The sequence below is a fragment of the Sorex araneus genome, chromosome X, assembly GCF_027595985.1.
Source record: "Sorex araneus isolate mSorAra2 chromosome X, mSorAra2.pri, whole genome shotgun sequence".
Taxonomy (NCBI): domain Eukaryota; kingdom Metazoa; phylum Chordata; class Mammalia; order Eulipotyphla; family Soricidae; genus Sorex; species Sorex araneus.
Window position 1 is genome coordinate 66,655,788 of NC_073313.1, and position 20,142 is coordinate 66,675,929.

A 20,142-nucleotide genomic window follows, 5' to 3' on the forward strand; every position below is an offset into this window, starting at 1 on the left:
AATTTCTGTGATACAGGAAAAGGAGTATTTGCACCATGTCTTGTGTATGTCAGATGCTGTATCTTTTGTTCCTAATATCCTTTAGTGTTTCCCCACAATTATACCCTACATGTCTACACGTTTCCTAGTCACCAAAGACCTCTACCTATACCATCATATTCTCCAAAATAACAATGATGCCGCTGTCAAGGAATTCATTGCTTGCTGTAACAATCACCTTGGAAATGGATTTCTGAGTGGGCTTTTGACTCTTCCTTCAAGGAACTTTGTTCAAATATACATTTGAAATCACCTTATATATTAATTATAGTTCTTCTACTCCAGAATGTATTCCAATCTCAGATCTCTTATTCTGTCACCACAGCAGTAAAAATTATCTGAGACTCTACTGTCCCAAGTTGTATAAACTGATGGGATTTTAGCCCTGCCTTTCCAGAATACAATATAGTACTGGCCAAACTTGACAACTGATCTACAAGCCCAGCCGTATGACATACACAGAAATTTCTCCTGTTAAATTGAATTTGATGTCAGGACTGACATTATTGGTGTTAGAAAGATAGTATAGTGTACAATAATATAGGATAAGACATTATGCACCCAACCTGGATTAAATACCTGGTAACACATACTGGCCCCTGAGAACCATCAGGAATAATCCTAAAGCTGAGAACCAGAAGAAATCCGAGAATATTTTCAAAACTAACAAATGCAAAGATATCCACAACTTAAGCTCACAATAGTTGTTAGAAGTCCCACCGTCACAAAAATTGTACTAGAGACAATTGACCGACTCATCAGACAATTTCCACAGAAGTATGGAAATGCATAAATACCCACAATTCCAAATTTTTTATTTTCAAAATATTGGAAATGTTCTATTATTCTTAACTGTACCATATCCACCACTTTCTCTACTCTGTGGTTAGGTAATGACTGAGAATCCACAGCTTTAAGTCCTAAAAATGTCTTAATAAAAATAAAACAACTAAGCTGTATCTCTCCTTCATACCAAAACACCTCTCTCTTTCTTTCTGAATCTCCATCTGATTGAATAAATTTGTCTCATTCTTTTCTTTTCTTTCAGCTTATTACTCTTCAGGCATGCCACTGATACCACAACTCTATAGCCACACTTAGGAGGTACTTAGCCATCCCTTGTTTACTATATACTGATCATAAAAATGCTCCCAGCAAAACTTGGCCAGCCTATCTGACGACGAAGAAATTGAGATGTTCAACATAAAGCTGTAGAAGTTTTATAAAGAATGCCACACCTTCTACTATGTCATTGTCAGTGATTTTAACACCAATATAGTGTCTAGAAGGTCACCCAAAGAACTCCACATCAGGGAACAATGGCCTAGAATGGAACGAACAGGGTGAGAGACTGTCTGAGTTCATCATGTCGACCAAGGCCATCCATGGTAACTCACAGTTCCAGAAGGCCAAATCTAAACATTGGACATGGGAGTCACCCGGTGGACAGTTCCACAATGAAATTGACTACATAATATTCAATTGACGGTTTTGCCTGACCAATGTCGCTGTTGTCCCAAAATTCCAAACGGGATCACACCACCGTCTCCTTCATGCAAAATTCTACTTCACAGAGCAGGGAGTAAGGGCTTAAACTTTAAAAGAGAACTCCCAGAATGACCATAAACTGGGAGCTCTTTGGCACTATTGCAGCAATATGGGAAGATGCTGTCATTGACAACATCGACAAGGAATATTATCGCTGGTTCAGCACCTCCATGATTGTGTGTGGAACACTGAAGAGAGAAAACCACAAAAGATGCCTGTCTTCGGAAACTCCCAAGCTCATTCACCAACGTAGTTTGGCGAGAGCCTCAGGCAATCACAAGCTAACATCTGAGCTCGCAAAGCTGTTCAGAGAAGCAATAAAGGAAAACCTCAAAGAGAGAAGAGCAGCAATGTTGACCCATGAGGTAGAAGCCAGGGAAAATATTCGCAATGCCTGACTGTCCTTCAACAACTATAAGACCAAGAAGACTGCCCTCCAACATCCTGATTGATCTATTAAATATTCCAGAAGGGCAATGGAGAAGGCTATCCGTGATTTCTACTCAAATCTCTTCATTAGCCATGTCCACCTGTCCAAATACCAAACTGCACAGGATGGGTATGTCGTTCCAGGCTTTCTCCCTTCTGAAATCCGACATGCCATTTAGTCGGTAAAGAAGCATACAGTGCCCAGTCAAGATAAGGCAGATCCGAACATCTGAAGAATCTGTCTCCAGTACTCATCATACACTGGCTCGGCAATTCACACGCTACCTATCTGAATGTAAGTTTCCATCCAAACTGAAAACCAGCAGGACCATCCTGTTGTAGAAGAAGGGAAACATTCACGACATCAGCAACTATCACCCGATTTGCCTGTTGACCATCGTCTACAAATTTTTCACTCAAGTCATCCTGGATAGGATTGGCAGAACTTTAGACAAATGACAACCATGAAAGCAAGCCGGGTTCCCAGAAGGACTCAGCACAATCGACCATTTCCACACAGTGACCAAGGTCATTGAGATTTTGCGAGAGTTCAAGATGCCGCTCTGTCTAACGTTCATTGGTTTAGAGAAGACCTTTGATTCTGTTGAGTCCAAAGCAGTCATTGAAGCCCTATCCAAACAGTCCATTCAAATTAGTACATCAGGATCCTCTGTGAACTGTATTACGAATTCACCACCAAGATCTCACCATTCTACAAGAAAGCGATCATCAACGTAAAGAGAGGGGTTTGGCGGGTTGACACCATTTCACTGAAACTCTTCATTGCCACCCTTGAGAATGTCATGCAACGACTGGAATGGAAGGAATGGGAGTGAAGATAGATGGTTGGCAACTACACCACCTCTGCTTTTCTGATGACATTTTTCTAATAACACCAAACATTAGCCAAGCAGCACGAATGCTGGAATGTGAATGTGGAAGGTTGGACTACAGCTGAATCTCACAAAATCATTATTCATGAGAAACGCACTAGTTCCCGACATTCCATTTGCTCTCAACGGAATGAACATCTCCGAATGTAACCCTTATGTATACCTAGGTTGAGAGCTCAACATGATAAACGATCTGGCACCTGAGCTGCTCAGGAGGACGGGAGCAGTGTGGAACACCTTCAAGAGCATCAAAGAGGTTGTTAAGAGGACGAAGAATATCTGGCCCTATATTAGCCATTAGGAAAAGACTTGACACAGAGAAATTGAGTTCTGAAAAAATATTTCTTAATGATATCTTTTGTTTCTGTATGAAGTCATCCGTAACACCCTTAATATAAATATAGGTCAGCTTCTTGCTATTAAGGGCCAGAGAAAGCTCTTTGGGCTCTCATGGATTTCTGTATCTACTCCAAAAGTAAAACATTCATTTCTTCATCTGTCTCTGTGTAATTGTTCCACTGTCTACCTGTTTCTTTTCTGGTGAAGCAATGGCCGTTGAAGGAAGCCCATCAGGAGAGGTTGGCAAAAAACATCCTCAGCTTGATAGAGAGGTTTCACTGAACCTTCAAATAAGAGAAGATGATTTTATGGAGTTATCAGGAAAATAGAAAGTCTTTAATGAGATCTTCTTGGGGATAAGCACCTTTTTTCAGGTATATTTGGCAGGCTTAAAAGAGATAAGGTTTCTGTATAACAGCCCCAAATGACTGAGAATGCAGGTTCTAAGACCACTATTCTACCTGCTCACAATAATGATTGAGTTGTAGATTGGAGTTAGTGTTCAGAGTGTCTTTAGGGAGCAGGTGACTTGTTTCCCACTTTGGGGACATGAAAACTTTGAGTAGAATCTTTTGAACTCATGTAGGAGAGTGACCTGGTTTCTTTCCGAGACTGAGTGAAACCCCGCCCCTTGGAGGTTTGCTTCTTGGGAAAGATTAGGTACATTTTCTGGTGGGAGGGGGTTGGGAATCAAATCTAGTCCCATATTGAAGAAGGTGGAATGGAGCTAGTTTGTCCCATAGTATCTAGCACAGTTACAATTGGATACAATGGGAGTAATCACATATTAGACAGCATAGTGGGAAGGATCAGATTATTAAACCACCAAAATAAACCAGTGTCCTGGGAATCCATACCGAAATAAGGTTTAGTAAAAACAATCTCTTTGTCAGATTACACACTTGAAATCCTGATCAACAGTGCTGGGCACCACAGTGCTGACTTGACATTGGTTGGCACACTGGTTTGTCAATCATTAGGAGGGTCCTTGTATTAAGATTTTTTTAATACTGTAATACAGTGGCTCACTGCTCCTTGAAAGTTGGTCAAAGTCAAGGAAATTTCATATACAGTCATGATTGACAGAGTGTAAGCTAAACACCTTTCAGCCTTGTCTGAATTCAAGTCTGGTCAGAGGGCTGTAATTTTCGTTTGATTTCTTTGCCACACAATTGAGGGATCAAAATTGGAAAGAAATTGAGTCTTTCATGATGGGCCACCAAATATCATGGGTAGGGACTGTGGCTGGTTTTATGGTCAAAAGGGCAGCAGGTGGGTTAAAATAATTTAATTTATCAAAGGCTAGGGTAAATGGGAGTAAGAAATTGTGTTCAATGTGAGAGGGCAGAGGGGGAGAGTAGAGTGCACTCTGTGCCATGTGGGAGGGCTAGAGGGGCGTTAGAAATCAGTAGCATATATATCCATAAATAAGAGGGTTTTCTAGATGTAGTTTTTTCCACAGCAATCACTATTCCCTCTCACTCAAAGTAACAAAATATTTCAATACCCAGAACCACATATGATCCCATGAGCACAAATCCAGGATTAGCTCCTGAGCACTTCTCTCTGTATGTGTCCAGAAAATAGCACATTAGTAAAGTAGACAAAGTGTTATGAGAAAAAGATATTCCTGTAATCAGCCAGTCTGCTAAATTATGGCCTAAATATTACTTTGTAGTTACTTTGCACACATAGTACACCCCACTGAGCAGATTCACTACAGTTCTCCTGGCTTGGGATCTGTAGCCCCTTGGTCTCTTCCATACCTCACTTGCAGTTTCTCAACAATAAAAAGACCTGATGACTGGCAACATACTGGGGGTTGTGGCTTTAAGATAATTACACTTTTAGAGAGATTATCTGGCACCGGTAGGAGGTGCCTTATGGGCGTGATCCCTGCGTGCAGGAGACTGGGGGAGCAGGCAGATGATTTCTGTTCCTGGGTGCAGTTGAGCCCAGAGTCTAAGGTAACAAATTTCCTCATTACCTGGGTTCCGTGGGACTTCACTCATGTGTAAAACTCTGCCCGAGCGTGTGGAAAGTGGCCTGGGGCATGGTGGCATTTGGGTTGTGGAGGTTAGCTGCTGGGGCTGGGTCTCTTGGGGCCTGGAGAGCTCTCACCCGCCCCTCTCTGGGAAGCCCTGAGTGAAAACAGCCTGGCACAGAGTCCACTGGCAGAGCCTGACAAGTTATATGTGGCTCACTCGATATGCCAAAAATAGTAACAATGACTGCCCTCATTCCCCTGACCATGAAAGGACCCCAAGTACGCCACCAGGCTACACTAGCATGTGACAGGGACAAATGGAGACATTACTGGAGCCCGCTCAAGCAAATCAATGAACAATGGGAGGACAGTGATAAAGTGATACACTTGAAGAGGCTACAGTGAATTTGATATTAAAATTCATATGGAAATACAAGAACCTTAACTAAATAGTAGAAAAAGGTTGGAAGATTCAAACTTCCTGATTTTAAAACTTGCTACAAAAATGATCTGGAGGGATACCACAGAGTGTAGGGCATTTACCTTGCATGTGGCCGGCCCCGGTTTGATTCCTCCATCCCCCTCGGAGAGACTGGTAAACTACCAAATGTATCCTGAATGCACAGCAGAGCCTGGCAAACTACCTGTGGCATATTCGGTATGCCAAAAGCAGTATCAACAAGTCTCATAATGAAAACGTTACTGTTTCCCGCTCTACCAAATCGATGAACAACAGGAGGACAGTGCTACAGTGATATAGTACTCCAAAAATACAGTAATCAAGGAAGTATAATGCTAGCATGTAGACCAATATAATAAAATTGGAGGTATGTAAATACGTCCAATTATTTCTCTATGTTTCATTTTTACATGGATGCTTAAAGAATACAACAAGGACTATTTCTTAAGTAGATTATTGTTTATTTCCTTCATAAATGGCTCTGAAATAAGTGGTTGCTCATAAGAGAATAATATCTGACTCACAGGTATGTATCAGACGATGTGTGGGGGGTGTGGAGAGATTTACGGTGGTTCTTGGTAGTGGAATATGTGCACTGGTGAAGGGATGGGTGTTTGAGCATTCTGTAACTGAGACTTAAAATGAAAGCTTTATAACTTTCCACATGGTGATTCAATTAAAAAATAATAATACATTAAAAAATAAAAAATTCTTAAAAAATAAATAAGTTTGAAATATATGTAATTGCATTGCATAAATATGAGTTCATTTATTTAAGGGTCTTCCTTATTTCAGAAAATAAAGGAAGCTTGAAGAATACCCTTCCATTGTAAAGCTATTATATATCTTTGATGCTGAGAAATATGTTGAAAAAAAAGGTTATAGTTAGCACTATGTCACAACAGGTACTACATATCAGACACCATTTCACATGTCTAAAATAATTCCAAGTAATGTTCACTGGGGTGGAATGGGGTGGTGAACAGGTTAACAATGGTATGTCAGGGACCAGAGTGTACAGAAGGTAAGGCACTTGCTTTGCATATGGCCCACCCAGGTTTGATCCCTAACATCCCATATGATCACCCAAGCACCCCCAGGAGTGATTCCTGAGTAGAAGACAGGAGTAACCACTGAGGATCAGGTGAGTAGCAAAAATAGATAAATACATAAGTAAATTTAAAAAAACAGAAACAAATAATGGTATATATCAAGACGTCAGTGAAACAGCTCTTTTGCACCATGTGGCTCTGACAGCTTCTCGGACCTCAGAAACCTCAGAGTTTGAATTATTTGCTTTCTTCTTTACTCTTTCTTTGTTTTGATTTTTGGGTCACGCTCCATTTCTACTGGTTCTGCATTCAGGAATTAGTCCTAACGGTGCTCAGAAGCCCATATGGGATGCCGGAAATCAAACATGGGGCATCCTCCTGCAAGGCAAACGTGCTACCCGCTATACCATCACAAATTATTTGCAAGCGGACTGCAAACGAGAGAAAGGTAGCATTTCAACTAGCATGTTATGAGGTGTTTTTTTTTCTTTTGCAGTCAGACAGGAAGTAGCTCCCAAAGTGTAACAGTGAAAGAGACGGGTAGAGCGTGTTTCCCTAAAACTGAAACAAAGTTTACATGCATCTCAAAAGCACGGTACCCGGGGATGGTGCCTCCGGAAGCAGTTCTTTTCATTTTTAGGTTTCTGGAGGTGTTCAGGGTTTACTTCTGGCACTGAGCTCAAGGATAACTCTGGACGGGACATGGGGGCGAGCGGGCATATGTGGTACCAGAATCTACCGCTACCTGTTCACGTGCCCCGCAAGTATCTACCTGCTCTAATTGTTGCTCTTGCAACCGGAAGTTATCCTTAGCCCTCCACCTCTCTTTGGCTGGAATGGACCAGTCCACCTGCCCTTAGGGCGGGGCCATTTCCTTTCCCAGAAAGCCAGAGGGAGTAGAACAGCGGAGATGACAAATGCACAACGGCGCAAGGACGGTTTTCGGCCGTTGGAAGTTTTTGCGAGGACGTTGGTTTAGAGGAGCGCTTGAGCCTCTGACTACATATGGGGAGAAATTTGCGTTGGGTAAGTTAAATAATGTGGACGAAAAGCTTATTTTAGTCATAGGCCCGTTAATGGCTTTTAGACCCAAAGCCGTTGTACAAACCCATAGTACAGTGGGTGGGGCACTAGCTTTGCACATGGTCAACCTGGCTTTGATCCTCGGCATCCCAGACGGACCCCCTAGCCCAGCCGGGGTAATTCCTGAGAGTAGAGCCAGGAGTACCCCCTGCACATCGCCGGGCATGAGACATAAAGCCAAAAATAAAAAGGCATTTATCTAAAATAATTTAATTTTTGTGCTCAATTCTATATGGAAGACAGGTGGATGGTTTTCTGCCGTTGGACTTTTTTGCAAGGCCGTAGGTATGGACGAACTCTTGAACTTTATGACTACGTATGGACAGAAGTTTGCCTTGGGTAAGTTAAATAATGAAGATGAAAAAAGCTTACTTTAATCGTAGTTCCATTAACGGCTTTTATACCCCAAAACCCCTAATTTTGTCTTAACTTTTTTTTGGGGGGTTATCTAAACGCGTACTTGGCCTTTCAGATAAAGATTTACTACTTTCTCAAACACAGTGTGCAATTTTCTAAAACATCATATTTCCGTTTCTTAGCTTTCAAAATTTACCGAAGGGGCCGAGCGAGAGTACAGTGGGTGGGGCACTAGCTTTGCACATGGCCGACCTGCGTTAGATCCTCGGCATCCCGTATAGTCCCCCTAGCTGCGCCAGGAGTAATTCCTGAGTGCAGAGCCAGGAGTAACCCCTGCGCATCGCGGGCGTGACCCCAGAAACCAAACACAGAAAGGCATTTACCTAAAATAATTTAATTTTCGTGTTCAGTTAGTTCAATGTGGAATCCATGAAGACACGAAGACGGTTTTAGCCGTTGGAATTTTGCAGGAGACCGTTGGGGCAGAGGAGTTCTTGAACTTCTGACTACATATGGAGACAAGTTTGCCTTGGGTAATGAGGATGAAAATAATTAGGATGAAAAAGCTTGTTGTATTCATAGGCAAGTTAACGGCTTTTACACACAAAGCCGATAATTTTGTCTTATTTATTTTTTTTTTGTTAACCAAACTCCTATTTGTCCTTTCAGGTGAAAATTTATTACATCGCTGGGCATGGTACAAAAAGCCAAAAAAAGGCATGTCCTAAAATAACTTAATATTTGTGTTCAGTTCTATGTAGAATGTTTGCTTTAAGACACCCAGGAGGGCTGGAGTGACAGTACAGCAGTGGGACATTTGCCTTGCAAACAGTAGACCCAGATTCAATCCTCAGTGCCCCATATGATCCCCAGGGCCCCACCCGCAGTAATCCCTGGTTCCAGAGCTAGGAGTAAGCCCTGTGCACTGCCAGGTGTGGCCCAAACAAACAGAAATAATATAGGAAGTAAAGTGAGTGATACCCATGGGGTTTGCTGGAACAGTCAGAAAGGGGGTTTTAGTAACCTCTGTAGTAGACTTTGATGCAGTGGGAGAGTATTTAGGTTGATTAAAGAAAGTTAATTAATTGCAGAGGAGGGCTCTAAATAATTTATGGTTTGAAAAGGGCTTGGTATGCCAAGTTAGTTTGGCAACTTCTGCATTAGGCTCATATAATGTCAGACTAAACAGAGTAACTTATTTAGACTAAGTTTAGGGTCAAAATTGGTATTGTAACAATGTTCATTTTTATCAGAAAAATTTTAATTAAAGAAGTAAACAGATTGAATTATATAAAGATAAACTTAAAATTAAGTATATTGAGATGCTTTTCTGTACTATTAAAGGTACTAATCTTATGAACCAAATAGACTTATTCTAGAATGATTTTTTTATTATCAAATTTTCCTTTGAAGTGCATTTAAAAGTTTTAAAACATCTTGGGGCTGGAGTGATAGTACAGCAGGTAGGGCCTTTGCCTGGCACATGGCCGACCCGGGTTTGATTCCCAGCATCCCATGTGGTCGTCCCCCGAGCACCGCCAGGAGTGATTCCTGAGTGAAGAGCCAGGAGTCAGCCCTGAGCATCACCGGGTGGGACGCAAAAAGCCAAAAAAAGTTTTAAAACGTCTCAATATCAAGGTGAATATCAGTACAGGGGGAGTATCAGGGGCGCTTGTCTTTTCATTTGCAAGGGTCTGAGTTTGATTCCCAGTGCCACATAGTCCCCTGATCATCATGAGTGAAATCCTGAAGCTCCAAAACCAGTAAAAATGAATGCACTGTGTTTTAGTTCATAATTTAACACTTACTTGTTTCATGTGTTTTTCTCCTTGCAAATTCTCTATTTTTGCATCATTAAGATTGTTTTTGGGCAAGAGCAATAGTAGAGCAGTTAGGGCTCCTGACTTGCATATAGCCAACCTCAGTTCAATTCCCTGCACCCCATAGAGTTCCCTGTGCCCCTTCAGACATAAGACCTGAGCTCTGCTGGGTGTTTACCCCACAAAAAAGATTGTTGCTAATAATTTGGCGATATATATTCATAAGTATTATCTTTCTGTATTATCTTACCATTAAAGTGTGTGCGTTTGATTTTTCTTTTTGGTTTGATTTTTTTTTTTTTTTTTTTGCTATTTGGAGTCACACCCGGCAATGCTCAGGGATTACTCCTGGCTCATGCACTCCTGGCGGTGCTCAGGCGAACATATGGGATGCTGGGAATCGAACCCGGGTCGGCTGTGTGCAGGGCAAATGCCCTACCTGCTATTGCTCCAGCCCCCGGTTTGAATTTTGTGTTTGGAATTTTGCTTTGCTGAAATCTGTCTTGCATGCAGTTTCCACTAGTTGCAGAATACTCTTCAGTCATTTTAATATATGAAAACCAGTTGCATTTCCACCCTCATTAAAAAATAAAAGGACAAGTTGTATATGGTCTGTGGGGAGTTTTCCTGCTGTTCCTAACTACTGTATTCTTCCAAAAGGGCACATACATCCACGTAGGACTTTGTACTTTGAAAGCTTTGCTTTTAAAGATAGATTTTTATTTGTGGTTCTCTTTTGCTAGTTACAAAATATTTTATATCAATTGCCTTAGTTTTATGTGTCGCTTGACCTATTTACTTGAATAATTTAAAATTTTATATCTTGAAAATATTTCATACGTAATATTGAAATGTTCTGTATTTAAGGCTTGAGTATACATTTCAATGTATAGACAAAGTATCGATGTATAGGCATTTCAATAATGTTTTCATGGATTATAATCTTGAGTGATAGTTGTTTTCTATTTATTACATTTTCAGAGGTATTTTAAGTGTGCTTCTCTGTTGCTTATCTCTTATTCTCAACACATTAACTTTGCTCCTTGCTTTTCTAATCTCATTTTTTTCATATTGTTTTTATCCTGTCCCTTATTAATTTCTTAAATTTCCCTTAATGAATTTGACTAATGTTCATTCATATTCACTTGGGAACTTTTCATTCTTCATATATAAAATAACTTGTGCTTTTGCTTTTGTTTAGTATTTATGTCACATCTGGTGGTGCTCAGGGATTACTCCTGGTTCTGCTTAGGGATCAACCTTGGCAGTGTTTGAGGGCTCATGCGTGTTTTCATGGATAAATCTGGTTTAGCTGCATTCAAGGCAAGCACCTTCATTATCATATTGTCTGGGCCCTGAAACAACTTTCCTGATTTTAGAAATTTCCTTTTTATGTATATTTTATCCTAACTCAATTATTCATTTATTCTTATGTTTTGCTCACTTTCATATTTAGCTTTTCACTTTATAACTTAAGATGGTGGCTTTAAATCTCCAGTATGTATTTATGGCTATTTAATTTCCTTTGAATATTAGCAAATGTTTTGCTTTATCATTATTTTTTATGGTTTGGGGGTTAGCCACCCTTGGTAAATATGTACTGAATTTAGTTTTCTAACTTTTTGAAAAAATATTTTTCAAAACTAGTGTTTTTTGAAATATTTTTCAGAACTAGTGTTTTTTTTTAAATCTTGCACCTAACCCTAAATTTTTAGGTGTTATTTTTTTCCACTTTACAGTTGACATTTTTTTTAAAGGAAACCTTGACTGGGAGGAGAGAGGCTGGGGTGGAAATTATCAGTGCTCACCTGGGTGGGGTTGTCTGGAAAATCAGGCATTCCTTCCTGTAGATTTAGAGGAAGCAGCATAGTGACTAGTGGTTGAAATCCTTAGAGCTCAGTGCTGTGGCTGTGAAGCCAGTGGGAGGAGGAAGAACACTCTAGGCACAGCTGGGGCCATGGGACAGCTGGTATTCTACAGCTGGTTCCAGATAAGGTACAACCGTAACGTGGCATTGTCCTCACATGTATTTCCTGTCTAGGTACACCAGGAATTAAATATTCCTAGAAACATTGTGGGGCCTAGAGATCATAGGTCATGACTGGAGTGATAGCACAGTGGGTAGGGCATTTGCCTTGTACGTGGCCGACCCGAATTCAATTCCCAGTATCCCTTATGGTCCTCCAAGCACCGACAGGAGTAATTCCTGAATACAGAGCCAGGAGTAATGACTGTGCATCGCCAGGTGTGACCCAGAAAGAACAAAAAAATAAAATAGAGATCATAGGTGGTTAACTTGGGGCTGCTCATTTACAAATACGATGTGGTCCCATGGTACCTACAGTATTTCCGGTGGAAAGACAAAGTGAATGTGTGCACCTTGCACTTGGCTAAAAGAGAAATTGGATGCAAGAAAGCTCCTCAGGGATTCAGATATCCCTGATGGAACATAGGGTCTCTGATTCTTGGTTTTCTCTTTTATTTGGCTGTACTGGCACTAGTTTCACAGGAAGCTGAGCATAACTAGCTCTAACCTATTTGCTGCGGGGCTATTTTATTAAAGGGTGTGTGTACCCATTGCACATGATGCCTGGGAACAGTGCAACGTTCTCATTGAGCTTGGAACCACCGTATGGACAAGAGAAGTTGGACAAAAGAGAGCACGTAGGCTGAGCTGGAGCTTCAAAATAATCTTCTTACTGTTTTCTACCTCTATTTTACCATTTTGCTTGGAAGTAATTTGTAAAGATGCCTCCTATCGATTGCACCTGAGTTTAAAAACAGAGGAGCCACTCTGGTGCTGGGGGCAAGGGGTGTGCATGCCATTCTGGGTATCAGATTCAACGGCTTTGTGCATGCTATCTGCCAAGTCTTTGATTGCATGGTACGTAGGTTTTGAGGGGCTGCTCCCAGTGATGCTTCTGAGAGACATCCCAGGGCTCCCACATACATAGCATACGTGCCATTCCTCTGAGCTGCTTCCAACTCCTCAAATTTTGCTCTGCTTTTATTTTGGAGGACCAGCCTGAGAATCCCTATCAAACAAATGCAAAACATACATTTTACCACTGAGTGACATTATTGCCCCTTCCATGTTGTTTTTTATCTTCTATTTGCATGCTCTGTTTGTATAGACACCTTTTTGTTCATATTTTCAGCCTGAAGGTGGATTTATATTTTCTTAGTTTCAGTTCTGCCTTAGGCCTTAGTTAGATTTTTTTCAATCCTTTTTCCTTTAGTGTGTGTTGGATTATTTTTTCCTCATTTGGTTCTGGTGGGGGTAGGGGACACTGAAGAAAGCATTTGAAGTTAGAGAACCAGATGACCTTAGTTATCCTTAGCAAATATGTGATTCTTTAAATATGAGCGCACTGAAAAAGACAGACCTATTTCTTTCACCATGGAAGACAAAATGTTGTTACAATGCAGTTTGTAGGTTTTGTACTAAATGCTGACAAGGCTAAAGGCACCATGATTCTTCTCACTGATAACAAGTCACATCTCTGTATCTAAGAACATTTTTAGAAACTTTCAGTAGATACTTGATCGCTTCAAGTTGTGTTTTAAAACTTGAGCTATTTGTCCATTTTGCCTGTCTTGGATACGGAAGAACATTTTCTGTAGGTTAATTGATAGTATGAGTAAACTTTGCTGTTGAGTCATGTTCAATTAATGTTATTATGAAAGTTATAAAAATAGTTCTTTTTAAATTACTAGCAATGTCAGATTATAAGCATCTCACTTAAATTGTCAACCATTTTAGTCATACTGGGAATATTAAAGATAAAAATATTTTCTAAAAGTGAAATAAAATATTACCAATTCAAATATTTTTTCTTTTTTTTTCATTTGCTCGTCACACTTGAAAGTGCTCTGGCCTATCTCTGCTTCAGAGTTACTTCCAGTGGTGCTCATGGGACCGTGGGGTATTGGGTATCCAAGCTTAGCCCCTGCATGCAAGGAATTTACGAAATGTACTGAAGTACCTTTCTGGCCCTGCTATTCTGATATGTAGCATAATATAAGTGGCATAATGCCACCAAATAATACAGTAAGGAAAATTCCCTAATTTCAACTTTGACAATTCAGTAATGTTTATTAAGTTACTATTTATCTACTCTTGTTTTTTGAAACTTTCCTACTAAATTTTCCCAAATTTTTAGCGCCTCCAGCATTAAAAAATAAAGATAGCACTACAATTTTTTTGTTTGGGGTTTGGGGGCACTTCCAACTGTGGTTAGGGCTTAATCCTGGCTCTGTGCTCACTAATCACTCCTGAATGTGCTTGAGAGACCATATGCAGGTATGGGAATTGAGCCCAGGTCTCTTTGTGCGAGGCAAGGGCCCACTGAAGGGCCAGATCATCTATATAACATCTACTGACTATCCACAAAACCTGAGTTTCCAAGGATATCTAGCCTTTATTTTTTATCATGCCCTCACTTAGGTCAGATTTTATATGATGCTTGTAGCACACTGGACACCTAAGTAGACCACTGCAATATTATGTTTGCTACTATCCTAGAATCCCTTATATCCTTGGACTGAAATTATAGCCTTGAATTACCGCACTGTGGTTAAACCAGAGACTTTCTCTGAATGCAGTCCCTCACGCTGGCTTTGCTATTACCTTGACTGCCTAGTATTAATTATGTTATCTTCTGTGTCTGTTGCCTTAACTTTCCTTTATTTTTCTTCTCTGAAGCAAGGTGGTTTTTACTGAATCTATTTAGAAAGATATGAAGAGAAAGAGAGAATTACGCAGTTGAGATTAACACAGACTTCTCCAGAGTAAAAACAAGGAAGCAAACAGAGAAGTGAGACTTGTGTTGAAGGGAGAATATGAGCTTGAAGAGAAAGCCTCTTAGCTTTCTTTTGTTATCATTGCCCAGCTCTATTGGCTTGCTTATAAGCTTTAATTACTAATTTATTCATTAATTCAATATTCACTGATCACTTCCTCTGTCCCAAGATTGAACAATATTGAGGGTCTAATAGTTAGGTAAAAATAAGTAAATATATACTTGGCAATTATAACTATTCTGAAGGAAATGACTGTTGGTGTCCATGAGTTGCATTAGAAAGTGATGGTCTGGGAAAAACAGTTTTAGACAATCTTGTCGGGGAAGATGTATTTCAGAAATGACATTAGAACTAAGACCTGAGTGACAGGAAAGAACTAGCCCTGAGGCGATGGAAATGTTGTTTTAGAGACAAAGGGAAGAGTTGCGTGCAAAGGACTTGAGGCTGAAACCAACTTGAAGTGGTCAAGTAACTTGTATGCTAACTGCTGTTCTGATAAGTTAGGGATATCTGTGATAAAGAAGTCAAGAAGGCAGGACATAAGGCTCTCAGACGTGTGCGATGGGGTGGGGTAGTAGACCAATAATAGGAGTACAAATAAGTGGAACAATAAATAGTGATGCTCCATTTGTTAAACGAAATTGGGTTATATGAAGTAGGAGGCAAGAGGTGGCTTTAGTATGATTTTCTACAAAGCAGAGCAAAATCACTCAGAAAAGTTAAGAAAAAATATCACTCAGAAAAGTTAAGTTCTCATGTATCCTATTTAGTAAGTGTCAGTCTATGGAACCAGAGCTGTCATAATTAAAGCTCTGTGCACTCTCCATGGCAACACTGCCCTCTCCACTCTTCAGTCTTTTGAAGGACTTCGGTCCCATTGATCTGTATCCTTCCTTTAGCTCTGTGCACTCTAAAAGATGTTTCTTTTATAACACATGTAATATCAATCTCCTTTTGTATATGTATATATGTGTGTATATATAATATTTATCCTTAATCACCTTGTAAAGTGATAAATGTTGTTAATATTTTAATGGTATTTGTTCTACAACATTTTCTGTGCACTGAGGTACTCATAAAATGTGATGTTTTGTATTTATTTTTGCTTAACTGGTTTTATATTCTGCATAAATACCAGGATCTGTTTTTCACTCCGTATTGCTGGAGGTGGGATATGTCTATTTATGTTCTACTGATGATGAATGTTTAAGCTGTTGACAACTTTTAGTTAATATACAACTTCTTTACTTTTTTCTCTTGCAGATGTACTAGAATTCTTTAGCATAGAAAATCAAAAGTACAGTTGGTGGATCCGTCATCCTTAACTATATGGTAATGGCAAGGAGCTTGGTGACCCTCTGCATACTTGACTGTAACATCCATCTTGGTCTACACAGGGTTAGCACAAAACCTGGGACAAATGTCACTAAACTGAGATCATGAGTGAAAGTAAAATCCTAGAATCATATTTATTTACATCACTCTTGTTTTCAAGCTTTCTTTTACGAATCTTTCTATATAGGCTTGAGCAAAATCAGAAACTGAGACTTTTTATTTCTGTCTCTCCCACAAGACCCTACTCTCACCTTTAGTTTAATTTTATTCCTCATTTTTATATTTTTCTTCCTTCTATACCTAACCTTACCACTTTAATCCATTTCTGCATTCTCTCTTGAATTTCCCTTGGGATGGGAGTTGCTAAATTGAACCAATGAATTTTCATTAAAATGCTCATGCATTACACAGATGAGTCTTTAGAAATTTGTCTGATATCACAACAATGCATGCGGTTCTTCTTTTGTAAAGTTTTAACATTTTTAGATAGTTTTGGATAATTTCCATCATATATGCCAAATTGCCCCTCCCCCATCATGCTCACATTCTGCAAAGTTCATTCATTCCACTTTCTGCCTTTATTGAAAAGGACATGAGTCATAAAAATAATGAGACAGATAACTAGGGAACAATATATTAGCAATAATAATGGCACTAATTGCACTCCAGAGTGAAGAAAAATCCAAGAAAGAATTTTCCGTTCCCACATATGTTGTTTATAGACAAAGAGTTTAACTGAATAGCAAGAAAATAGACAACTAAAATTGCATAGCTGTACTTTCTATCCAAGTTCTTCAAGAACTTCATAAACCTAATTCCCTAAAATGGAGGTTATCAAATCTATCCCACTGGCCAAATCTGCTATACTCGCCTGTTTTTTTTAAATAAGATGGTATTGCAGGGGGTGGAGGTGGGTGAGAAATAATATAGTGGTGGCCTTGCATGTGACTGACCTGGGTTTGCTGCCATATACCACATATGGCCTCCTGAGCACTGCCAGGAGTAGTATCTGAGCACATAACCAGACGTAAGCCCTGAGCATTATCTGATGTGTTTTGCCCCAGAAAGATGGTTTTGAATTATAAACCTCCGTCTTTATAATTTTATCTGTGGATATTTTTTTGCTTCAATGGCACAGTTTTGAGGAATTGGAAGAGATGACCTTGTATCTCACAAAGACTGAATTATTTTATCATTTTGCCATTTATAGATGCAGTTTTCTAATCTTTGCCCTATAGAAAGCAGAATGTGATCATGTTTCAGTAATTGTTCCAAGAATGGGTAAATCAGCAGTCTTCTTTCCATACAATTGAGGCATGCAACTATTTCTTTTTCTTATACCTATTTTCTCTATCTGTGTTCTGCCTCTGTTTATGTCTTGTGACAGAAGAAGCTTATAAAATTACTTAAGTATCTTTTTTTGTTTTGTTTTTGGGCCACCTCAATGGTGCCCAGGTTGGACATCTAAAAGGCAAATGCCCTATATGTACCTTTTTTTTCTTTTTGGTTTTTGGTCACACCTGGCGATGCACAGGGGTTACTCCTGGCTCTGCACTCAGGAATTACTCCTGGCGGTGCTCAGGGGACCATATGGGATGCTGGGGATCGAACCCGGGTCGGCCGCGTGCAAGGCAAACGCCCTACCCGCTGTGCTATCGCTCCAGCCCCTATATGTACCTTTTTTACTTGAACTTCTCTGTATGGTTTTCATTACACCTTTACTCAAACTGAATTCACTATGGTTCCCAAGCACAGCCTTCTCTTCAGGTGGGTTAGTAATATGAATGTAGCCTACATAGACTACGGAGAGGTCCTGGCTTTATGCATTTACCACAACTGCTTTCTCGTTTGGAATCTACTTCTTGTTCTCAAGCTGACCTATCTTATTTGTACCCATTCTCTAAAATCAACTCCAGAGTCCTATGTCTTTGCACTCCACCCTGCAGTAATCAATCAATTCTGAGGACCATTCTTGGAACACACAGTCTCTAGTATTTTTACAGATGCCAATCAAAGATGTATATTGGTAGACTGGAGAAATAGTACTCAGGGTTAAGGTGATTACCTGGCACCACATACGGTCCTTCAAGCAGTGCCAGGAGTGATCCATGAACACAGAGCAGGGAGTAAACCCTGAGAATTTCCAGATACTACCCTCAAACAAACAAAGGACAAAAGAATTTTTGTTCTAGAGCCCCCCATTCTCATTTACGTGTTTTTCAATGGAGGGCCACATGGCTCCCCCTGGTGGGCTCCCAAGGTATTCCAAAGGGGGGGGCACAAGCGAAAATCACGTAAATGTGGAAGTAAAGCATGAAACTAGGGAATACGGGAAACTAGTAGGATAGGGGAATTAGAGACAGAAAACAAGTTTGATAGGGCTGCATGGCTAGAAAGGTTGATAATCACTGTTTTATGTACTATAAGTTTGTATAAGACTTTTCCTGTTTATTCTTCTATCACTGGTTTAAAAACTGGGAGGAGAATATTTTAAATTGGAGATATTGTGATGGCAATAACTAGGCAATTGTTTTCTGAAAAAATCAGAACATTTTGTGAGATAAAAGTAGTTTCTCATCCAAACAACTTTCTTAAGGCTCTGTAAAAATTCGTTTCTATAGTTTATACTTAAGTCAGGTTGCCCAGGAAAAAATACAGTTGCTTTCATAAAATGGAAATCAAATTAATGTAGTAACATTTTCAGAATTAGTAGAGAGCAGCATTCCAATCTAGTACCTTTTTAAGAATTAATGACTTACTAGGCTTAAATAGGACCAGAGAATAATGAAAAAAAATTGTAAAAAATGTGCTATCAGTCTCTCTCTCAGTACTGTTTTCTTAAATCCAAGTTGAATATTTCACTATGGCAACATGAAGTAAATTACTCACCATTAGATTGAAATGGAAAAGTCTCGCATGTGATACAGTAAGCAAAGATATCACTATAAATGCTAGAGCAAAATTTTTTCTTGACTCTTCTCTGTGTCTCGTTCCTGTGAAAAGATAATCTCTCAGCTTAGGTTTAGTTCCTCCTTTAAATTCCTCTGCCTTCACATTAAGTACGATCCACCTCACCCCCAATTTTTGTGTAGTTGAAGTATATCCCATGGATTCAAAATGTATATTAAACGTTTTCAGATTTCTCCCAACTTTCTAGAAGTGAAATGTTTCTATGTGTGTTTTGATAGGGGTGTGGGAGTTATCAAATAATTTTTCATACTAATTGGGTATATAGGATTTCCAAAGCCCTGAAGCTGACCCACTATGCTATACCAAATAGGAACATTATTCATTCCAACATCGGGAAAAGCATGTTTGTTAATGTCTGAAATGCTGTGTGTCCAGTATTTTATCAATAATCCTCCCCAACTTTGTTATTTTGCCTGGGTTTTGTTGCTGGGTGTGGGTAAAAATACAGAGCTCTTTCCCTTTGTCAAGCACCCAAGCCAGAAACCTTAAGACTTAAGAGTCTTTTCTGGGCATCCTTCCTATCCCTAAGTTGCATCTAGTTCTTTATAGTAACTGCCTACATGGTAATCCTGTTTACCTGTCTCATTATCTTTGTGTTCATCTCCATTGGTGTCTATGCCTGCACTCATTTCTCTTTCTGTACATCCCTACAACCCTTTAACACTATCTTTACGTCTCTTCTAGTATCTTTACTTTTTTTTCCTGCCCTCAGACTCAAATTAAATGTCTCATCTAGGGCTGGAGCAATAGCACAACAAGTAGGGCCTTGTACGTGGCCAACCCGGGTTCGATTCCCGGCATCCCATATGGTCCCCTGAGCACCGCTAGGAGTAATTCTGAGTGTAGAGCCAGGAGTAATCCCTGTGCATCGCCGGGTGTGACCCAAAAAGCAAAAAACAAAAAAGGCCTCATCTACTAAAAACTGTTTCTGATTATTGTGCACTGTCATCTGAGGTATGCGGTTCTCAGGAATCCTATCATACACCCAGAATCTTTCTAAGAACACAGTGAACAGGATTAATGCTAA